The sequence below is a fragment of the Eumetopias jubatus genome, unplaced genomic scaffold, assembly GCF_037043125.1.
Source record: "Eumetopias jubatus isolate StellerSeaLion01/CBP00866 unplaced genomic scaffold, mEumJub1_p1.0 scaffold_3, whole genome shotgun sequence".
NCBI lineage: Eukaryota > Metazoa > Chordata > Mammalia > Carnivora > Otariidae > Eumetopias > Eumetopias jubatus.
In genome coordinates this window covers 53,950,781-53,959,814 of record NW_028274809.1, presented here as the reverse complement: position 1 = coordinate 53,959,814, position 9,034 = coordinate 53,950,781, and the positions used below count along the sequence as shown (strand labels likewise).

At 41.1% G+C, this 9,034-nt stretch overlaps 1 pseudogene; it reads left to right on the top strand.

Moving 5' to 3' along the window:
- The first annotated feature begins 713 nt into the window (after positions 1-713).
- On the top strand, positions 714-1,384 carry LOC114225845 (ribonuclease MRP subunit p24 pseudogene; annotated as a pseudogene).
- The last annotated feature ends 7,650 nt before the right edge of the window (positions 1,385-9,034 follow it).

Genomic DNA, 9,034 nt, shown 5'->3' with positions numbered 1-9,034 from the left:
GGAAATTAAGGTCCTGAGGTATGCTGTAGTAAGCCATTTATTATGGAACATTTTCAATAAAATGGCTCATAGAAGAGTAGAATAAAATCCTCGAGGGCAAGGATTTCCTTGTGCTTGCTGCATTTTGATGTATCTACTTTATTTATTTACCTGTTTTATGTAAAACAACTGGAGCCCCCAAAACAATGGAATTCAACATAGGATGTGATCCATCCAGGAACAGCGTCAGCTGAAGAGCTGGTCTACCCACTGACCACATTGGAAGATGCAAGGGGAAATTCCAACTATTCAGCAAACTTAAAGTTTCCAGTTGGGTTAGAGCCCAGTTCTACCATCCTATGCAATCATTGCAGTGAAGTTCAGAAGCATAATCTGAACTAAACAACTAAGAAAGTTCTATATTTTTCTACACCTAAAAGGAGAGAGAGAGAGAAAGAGAAACTATTTCAGGGTTCAGTTTCTTTCAAAACGCTTCAAAGGCTTCACATCCCTCTCAAAATTACCTTCAAGGCCTCTCTAACTTTGGGCTCCCTAGATACAGATATTAAGGTGGAGAGTTGCATCTGGAAAGTTTATTGGGGTAGTGATCTCAGGAAATATACCTGTAAAGAAGAAAGGCAGAGGAAAAAAACTGAACGGCAGTTAGTTACAAATGAGGTCTCAGCGAGACTCCTCTTGTCGCTTGTCTTAGCGGTGTGGAGGTGGCGGTAACGATGAGGCAGAAGCACTACCTTGAGGCTGTGGTGCGGCAACTACACGATAGCTGCCCGGGCCAGGCCTGCTATCTCCTATGATAACATAACTTTTGAAGGAACATGTCCATACTGTTTCCAGTTGCTGGTTTTGGGTAACTCTCGAGTGCACCTCAAACCCAAGTCCAAACTGACACCCAAAATACAAAAACTTCTTAACCGAGAGGCAAGAAATTATACACTCAGTTTTAAAGAAGCAAAATTTGTGAAAATACAAAGACTCCAAAAGTGTATTGTTGACTACTTGTAAAACATGCAACAGAACAGTTAAACGTCATGGTAAACGTAGAAGCTTTCTCAGCACTGAGGAGCAGTCCTACCACTCCTACGAGCAAGCTCAGCCCGAAGATGCCAGAGAGAAGGACTCCGAGTTCTACAGACTTGAATCAAAAGTGTGGTTCCAAAGGCAAGAGCCCAGCCTTGATATTCAGGACACCTACATCTGGACAGTCAGCACCCACTTGCTCCTCAAAGAATGTGAGCAAAACAAAGAAACACGTCTCTCAACTAAAAATGTTGCTTAGTCAGAATGAATCCCAAAAGAATTCAAAGGTGGACTTCAGAAATTTCTTACTATCTTTGTAAAGGATGGGCTGTGAAAATAAATGTTTAATGCAATTTCTGAAACTAAAGTTAGTCAGAAAAACATCTTTCTTAAAACTTTTATTTATTCTGGGGTACCGGGTTGGCTCAGTTAGATAAGCATTTGCCTTCGGCTCCGGTCATGATCCCAGTGTTCTAAGGATGGAGCCCCACGTTGGGCTCCCTGCTTAGCAGGGAGTCTGCTTCTACCTCCCCCAGCTTGTGCCCTCTCTCTCTCTCTCTTGCTCACTCTCAAATAAATAAATAAAATCTTAAGCCCTCAAAAAAAGAAAAACAAAAAAAACCAAATGAGGTCTCAGCCAGTTTGAAGGGGAGGTCTACACTGGGTGGACCAAGCTGACAGAAGGGGCCTCGCCCTAGCCATTGTATTCCCACATTAGCCAGTCATTGGTCATGGGCTGCTCCCTAAAAGGGATGCAACTCTGGGGGAGGCAGTTCTCTGCAGCCAAGGGCAAGGACCATGGAAAGGCACACCATGAGCCCACTGGCAGCAGCTAGGGATGGGTGCATCAACCCTGAAAAGAAAGACTGGGTAGCGGGCCATTGCATCTACTATGAGGCCCTACATCATGTGACCTCTTCGTATCACTGACCTCATGCCCTCTGCAGCTGCACTGGTCTCCTTACTAGATCCTGAAACTACCAGGCATGCTTCCCTCTCAGGACCCGTGTTCTTCTTCCTGTTTCCTCAACCTGGAACACTTTGAAGGGGATCAATTGTTTTGGTTTGCTGGGCTGGGACCACCCTGGTTTTAATATGGGAAGGCCTACAACCTGGAAATCCTCTTAGTCCCAGACAGGTTGGAATGGTTGGTCACCCAGCTTCTTCCAGATATCCACATACTTTACTCCTTCACTTCCTTCAAGATAAGATTGCATCTTATCTGACCATCCTATTTAAAATTGTACTCTCTTACCCTCACACACATGCTCTCAATTACCTTTCCCTGCATTCGCTTTTTTCCTGTGGCACTTAATGTCTTCTAATATGCTATAACACTTCGTGGTTTTATTTAGTTTACAAGTAAGAATTCCACCATGACCGTTTTTGGCACATAGGAGGCACTTGATGAAATAAATAAATATTTCTAATATTTTATAGAAAGTATATAGAAACCTCCTGGTTCATATGCAATGTATGCTGCCCTTTAATGATTAGTTAAAAATATCAGACTGTAATCATTTATCATTGTTAATTATTCGGCAATTACGCTGGTAAAAGGTCAAATTGATCACAGAATCATTTCTTTGGTAAGCGAATGGAGAAAGGATTTTAAATGAAATCATTCTACTTCGTGGTTGATGGTAATGACATGCTATTTTTAAATTTTGTGAAATAACAGATTACTAATTTAGAATTTGCAACTTGAAAAAATATGCTGGAAAAAAAATGGGGCAATCTGACTGACTGACAGCATCGGCCACCGGGAAACGAATACCTGGTAGGAGCCATTTCCTACACACATTTGTATAAGCAAATGTTTACACTGGACACGGGATAGCTTGAGACTAAAATCCCAGCAGCTGCGAAGTGAAAATATTAGCTTTTGCTTTCTCATCAGTGATTCATATTTTCTTCGAAAACAAGGGCAGAAGAAGAAAAATGGGTATCGTTTGGAGAGATAAATATTTATTTGCACTTGAAAGAAAATTTTTTAGAAAATATAATAGTCAAACACACATTTTCATTTCCATAAAATGTAATAGATGCTTTGACTCCTATTTTTGAGAACTTTGCCCAACTATAGTTCCCTCTGCTCCACAAAGACTGAAATATGATAAGAAATATGAAGTGGTTTCTCATAATATTTTTTTTTTAAGATTTTATTTATTTATTTGACAGAGAGACAGTGAGAGCAGGAACACAAGCAGGGGGAGCAGGACAGGGAGAAGCAGGCTTCCCGCTGAGCAGGGAGCCCGATGCGGGGCTCGATCCCAGGACCCTGGGATCATGACCTGAGCCAAAGGCAGCCACTTAACGACTGAGCCACCCAGGCGCCCTCTCATAATATTTTAAGTGAAATTTTTGCTTTCGGTTATAGTAGAGAATTAGCATCCCTCCAAACTCTTCAATCAGCCAACTTTGAATTTGGGCAAATAACTATTATTCTCAAGCCCATGAAGTATTTTTAAAACCAAAATGTAGAAAATTATCCTTTAATTTTATTTCTGAAATGTTTTATCCTAAGAAAATACAATAAATGAAACCCAACTAAACATACTGCCTCATGATAGGAATTATGCACTTAGCTTTCCATTATTTATTCAAGGAGTCAGACACAATATTGTTGAGTTAAAATAGATCCTGTATCTTTGTTCTGTTTACAAAACAATAGAAAGAGTTACTTAACCTAGGTTCTTTACCTGAAAAAGCCTATGGTTTTAACATATAGCCAGAAGGCTCACTTTGCTAATCAAACTTTTGTCTCCTAATATTGAAAAGGCAATAAATTCAAATCACATTTATTGTACCTTTATTGCAATTCTAATAAATTGCAATTCTTTGTTGCAGTTCTACTAAAAATGTTCCAATAAGAAGTTTACATTCTGGGATGCCTGGGTGGCTCAGTCGTTTGGGCGTCTGCCTTCGGCTCAGGTCATAATCCCGGGGTCCTGGGATCAAGTCCCGCATCGGGCTCCCTGCTGAGTGGGGAGTCTGCTTCTCCCTCTGCCTGCCGGTCCCCCTGCTTGTGTTCTCTCTCTGTCAAATAAATAAATAAATAAATAAATAAATAAATAAATAAATAAATAAATAAATATTAAAAAAATAAGTTTACATTCTCTAAAGCTATAAGTTAAACTCCAACGTGTACTCAAGGAATATATAAAGCTTTTTTTAAATTAAATTAAATTGGTTAGGTGCGGTTATGTACTCAATTGTGTCTCTGCCCGCCCCCAGTCTCCAAATTCATGTTTTGAAGTAACACCCAGTACCTCAGAATGTGACTGTATTTGGAGATAGGGCCTTTAGAGAGATTGTTAAATTAAAATGAGGCCTTTAGAATAAGCCCTAAACCAACCTGACTGGCGTCCTTATACGAAAAGGAGATGTGGACAAGCAGAGAGACGGCAGGGGTGCACCAGAACAGAACACCATGTGAGAACGCAGTGAAGGTGGCCATTTGCAAGCCAACATCCTGATTTTAGACTTCCAGCCTCCAGAGCTGTGAGAAAATAAGTGTCTGTTGTTTAAGTCAACAGTCTATGGTATTTTGTTATGGCAGCCCTAACAGATTAATACAATGTGCTTTTTAAAGTGTAGTCATTGTTAACCCCAATTATAACCGTTAAGCCACTTTCCACTTATTTATTTATTTATATTTATTTATTTATTTTGGAGCCCAAAGTGGGGCTTGAACTCACGACCATGAGATCAAGACCTGAGCTGAGATCAAGAGTTAGACAGTTAACCGACTGAGCCACCAGATGCCCCTACTATCCTTTTAGCCTTTGGTTAAATACAATTTAAAGTTTTTTGTTTGCTTGTTTGTTTGTTTTGTGGACCCTGGCATGGGGGCTGGAAAAATTTTATTGCCTCTTACCCTGACCACACATCTTTTGTTCCTTCCTTTTATCCATTCTTCCCTCCTTTATGTCTTGCCCTTTGCTCCCCTTCAGCTCTTCACCTTCTAGTGCTTCTGAAATGACCCACATGCTGCATCCAGACGTCTTAAAATAGATGGGAAGGGAAAAATGTCGTTTTATTTTAAATGGAACAAATAGAGAAGCCGAAAAGTTAAGGGGAAATAGGTGGTACCAGAGCTCTTGAAAATAATTGGGATGGCATCCTTCCTTGTCAAATTCTACAATATTTTGATAGACTTTTAGTTAAATTATCATTTTTCCTAACCATTTAGCGATTTTCCATTTCACCACCTTTGTACACCTTTCTCTTATTTTCTTCTCTTTGAAGAAAAAAGTCTCCCAGTTTCTCTTTTTTTCTACAACCTTCCTTTTCTACTTTGAATCTTTCTATTTACATTCTTGACTGATTTTTCTCCATTAGCCATCATGACTTGACAAATAGCAGGTACATAAGAAATGCTTCCTTGATGAATATATAAATATCAAAATGCATCCTGCCATTCTCCATCTCTCATCATCCCACCGGCTGTGGCCCTGCTCTGAGCTTCATCATCTTCTCCTGGGTCCTGGTAGAGGCTCTTTGCTCGTCTCTCTGCTCCTTTTGCTTCTGAAGTTCTATTCTCAACATAGTAGCCAGTGACTTTTATTTATTTATTTATTTTCAAGTGGGCTCCACTCTGGGCTTGAACTCACCACCCTGAGAGCAAGACCTGAGCTGGGATCAAGAGTCAGACGTTCAACCGAGTGAGCCACCCAGGTGCCCCTCAGCCAGTGACTTTTAAAATATAAGGCAAATATATCATTGCTCTACTAAAGCTTGGCCATGATTCACCATTTTATTCAGAATAATACACCAAGATCTTATGACGATCTACAAGGCCCCATGTGATCTGCCCTCACTCTGCAATCTCACCCATCCCTTTCATACTGGCACCTGCTGTTCCTGTAATACCTGTAGAAAAGTCTTACTGAAGGGCCTCTCCCTGTTTCCTACCAACTCCAGAGTTGCACCTTTTCCCCCTATATTTCTTCCATCTCCATTTTCTCCTTCTCTTGTTCATTTCTCACCCCCTGAGCTCCCAGTTGATAAATCCCACAGACATGTCGGCTTTCATCTTCCTTTACTCCCACCTCTTGGACCATTCTTGGGTCTTCTCGGTTGATTCCCTCTCCTTTCCCTGACCTCAATATTCTGTGTCTTGAGTCTTCTCTTTTCTTCTGTGCATGTTCTCCAGAGAGAGAATCTCATCCATTTCATGACTGTAAATACAACATCTGTGTTATGTGCTGCAGATTTCCAGATTAAAATCTCTAGCCCGAACCTCTCCTCTGCACTCAACACTTGGATATCCAGTTATGAACCTGTCATTCTCTGAATGTCACCCTTACCATATGCAGAACATGTTTTCTCCCAATCCTGTTATCTCCTAGCTCTGTAGCTCAGAACAGGGCACCACCATCTACCTAGATATTTATGCCAACAACTTGGAAATCATCCTCCATTCCGTCCTCTCCCTGTCTATACTCATCCCAGGTAGTCTAGTAGCAAGCCTTGCAGTATTACCTCCTTAATAAATCCTAAACCAATCCACTCTCCACCTTTGCTTTCTTCTCTTGCTTCTAGGCCACATCTTCAGATGAGAGGTCCCTGCTTCTCTTTTTCCTCCCATGTCATGTTCCAGGCCTCACCACTTTCCTTTGGACCACTGCCGTAGCCTCTTGCTTTCTGGCACGATCCCTTCCCCACATTGCTGCCAGTTGGGTCTTTTTAACACGTGAGATCCAGAATCTTTGGTATTGCATACAAGACCTTTTGTAATCTGGTGTTTCTCTGTGTCTCCAATTTTATCTCCCTGTTGCCTGTCACATACACTACACCCTTCCCTGCTTCTATGCTTTTGCTGTGCTGGTCATGACAACCCCCATTATTCATCTGCCTTACTCCTCTTTGCCCTTCAGATGCTCCATTCAGATTTTATCCCTTCTAGAAAAACTCCCTTGATTTCTCACATTTCAAGAAATATGGCCCTTGAGTTCCCTATCTAACTTCTGCCATGGCACTTATCACAGAATATTCTCTCTCTCCTGCCAGACTGAGAGATCTGGCAGCAGGGACTCAAACTGTGTATAACTGGCACAGAGTCAGTGCTCACTTAATGTTTGTTGAATAAATTAACAGATGCATAACACATCTTTTTTTTTTTTTAAGATTTTATTATTTGACAGAGAGAGAGACAGTGAGAGAAGGAACACAAGCAGGGGGAGTAGGAGAGGGAGAAGCAGGCCTCCCGCCAAGCAGGGAGTCTGATGTGGGGCTTGATCCCAGGAATCCGGGATCATGACCCGAGCCGAAGGCAGACGCTCAACGACTGAGCCACCCAGGCGTCCCTGCATAACACATCTTGAATAAAGTTAGAGAAGTACAGATATCTGGGCACAAAATAAAAAGGCAGCAAAACTGTCAACTCTGAAGAGAATTCTGAGATGGAAGGTCAACTAAGGAAGAATTTTCATTTTCCTCTTTATGCACTTAATTAAAAAAATAATAACTGGCCTGTTGTATAGGAGTTATGAGACCAAGAGAGTCTGACATGAGAGTTGTCAGAACTGGGGCTTTGCCCTTCTTTTTTTTTTTTTTTAAGATTTTATTTATTTATTTTTGCGCACGCGAGAGAGAACACAGAGGAACTGGGTGGGGGGGAGGGGGGAAGGCCAGAGGGAGAGGCTGATTCCCTGCTGAGCAGGGAGCCCGATGTGGGGCTCAATCCCAGGACCCGGAGATCATGACCCAAGCCAAAGGCAGACGCTCAACTGACTGAGCCTCCCAGGCACCCCGCCTTGCCCTTCTCTAGACTCAAAACCTAATGAATAACCCCACACAAACCTCTTAACTGATCTGGGCCTCAAGGTCTCCATGTAAAATCAGGATTGGCTAAACTGGCTGTTCTTTTAAAATCTTTCCCAACTCTAAAATTCTACTATTTTACAAATGGAACGAATTAACAACTTCATAGTGGGACTTGGAGTCCCCCTCTTCTGTTTTCAGACAATTTTTATATGCTCTTTGGATGTTAAAAAAAGCTATTCCACAATTGTCCAGGACCCATTTAATATCTCAGGGTGGCACCACAGCTGATTCCCGAGTTTTCCGTCTGCAGGACATCAAAGAAGGTGTTCATTTGCTCTCTTGGCATGCCTGATTTTTTGGGGGAAAAAAAGTCTGAACACTAACATGTTTCTTCCGAGTTGTATTCTCCAAACCAGTATTCCAGGAGATGGAAATAGGTCATCTCAGAGGAGGTCAAGTAAATTTGGGAACTTACTGCATTCAAAAGTCCTTTTTGGAGGTGTGCAACCTATTTTGGTTTATTGAAGGCTCAGAGAAATCTAGCGGTATAGAAATGTGCTTAATCCAGCATTTTCCGAACCAATGTGAACGTGGAACACTTTTATCGCGACGCATGTATTCATATTCTGTGGCAATTTGTCATGATGGCACCAACTTGGGAAACTCTGAGAGCAGCCTTTCTACTGTTCCCTTTAGTTTTTGGTCATTCATAAATTTCCTTGTATAAGCAGCTTGATTTAAGCTAGGACTATTTCACGGCTTGATAAGTGCCCTGGATGATTCGTTTCCAATCAGATCATTATCTCCACCTAATCCATTTTTCTGTTTTAGACTGCCCCAATTTAAGAATTGATTTTTATGGCATTTCTTAAAGCTATATACACACCACCTTACAAGACTTCCATTTTACTTTCTTGCTACTGATTACCGTGGCTATAACTTTTACTTTATAACATTTTAAGACACATTTGTATAGCTACATAGTTATAGAAATTGTCCAGCTGATCTGGTTGGCACCTAAGCTTTTCTAAAAAATACCTTATCTTAGAAATTGCTTGAATTTCTTGTCCTATCACAGCTGAACCATACTTTATTGGTACTTAGACCACTTAAAGTACAGAAGATTATATTCTTTCCTAACGCTTTGCACATAATAGACGCTATTCGGAGAGGTCAGTTGATCTCTGAGTGTGGTATATCATCCTGTTGTCAACAGTACACATTGAAAATCTGTAAAATGTCTCTC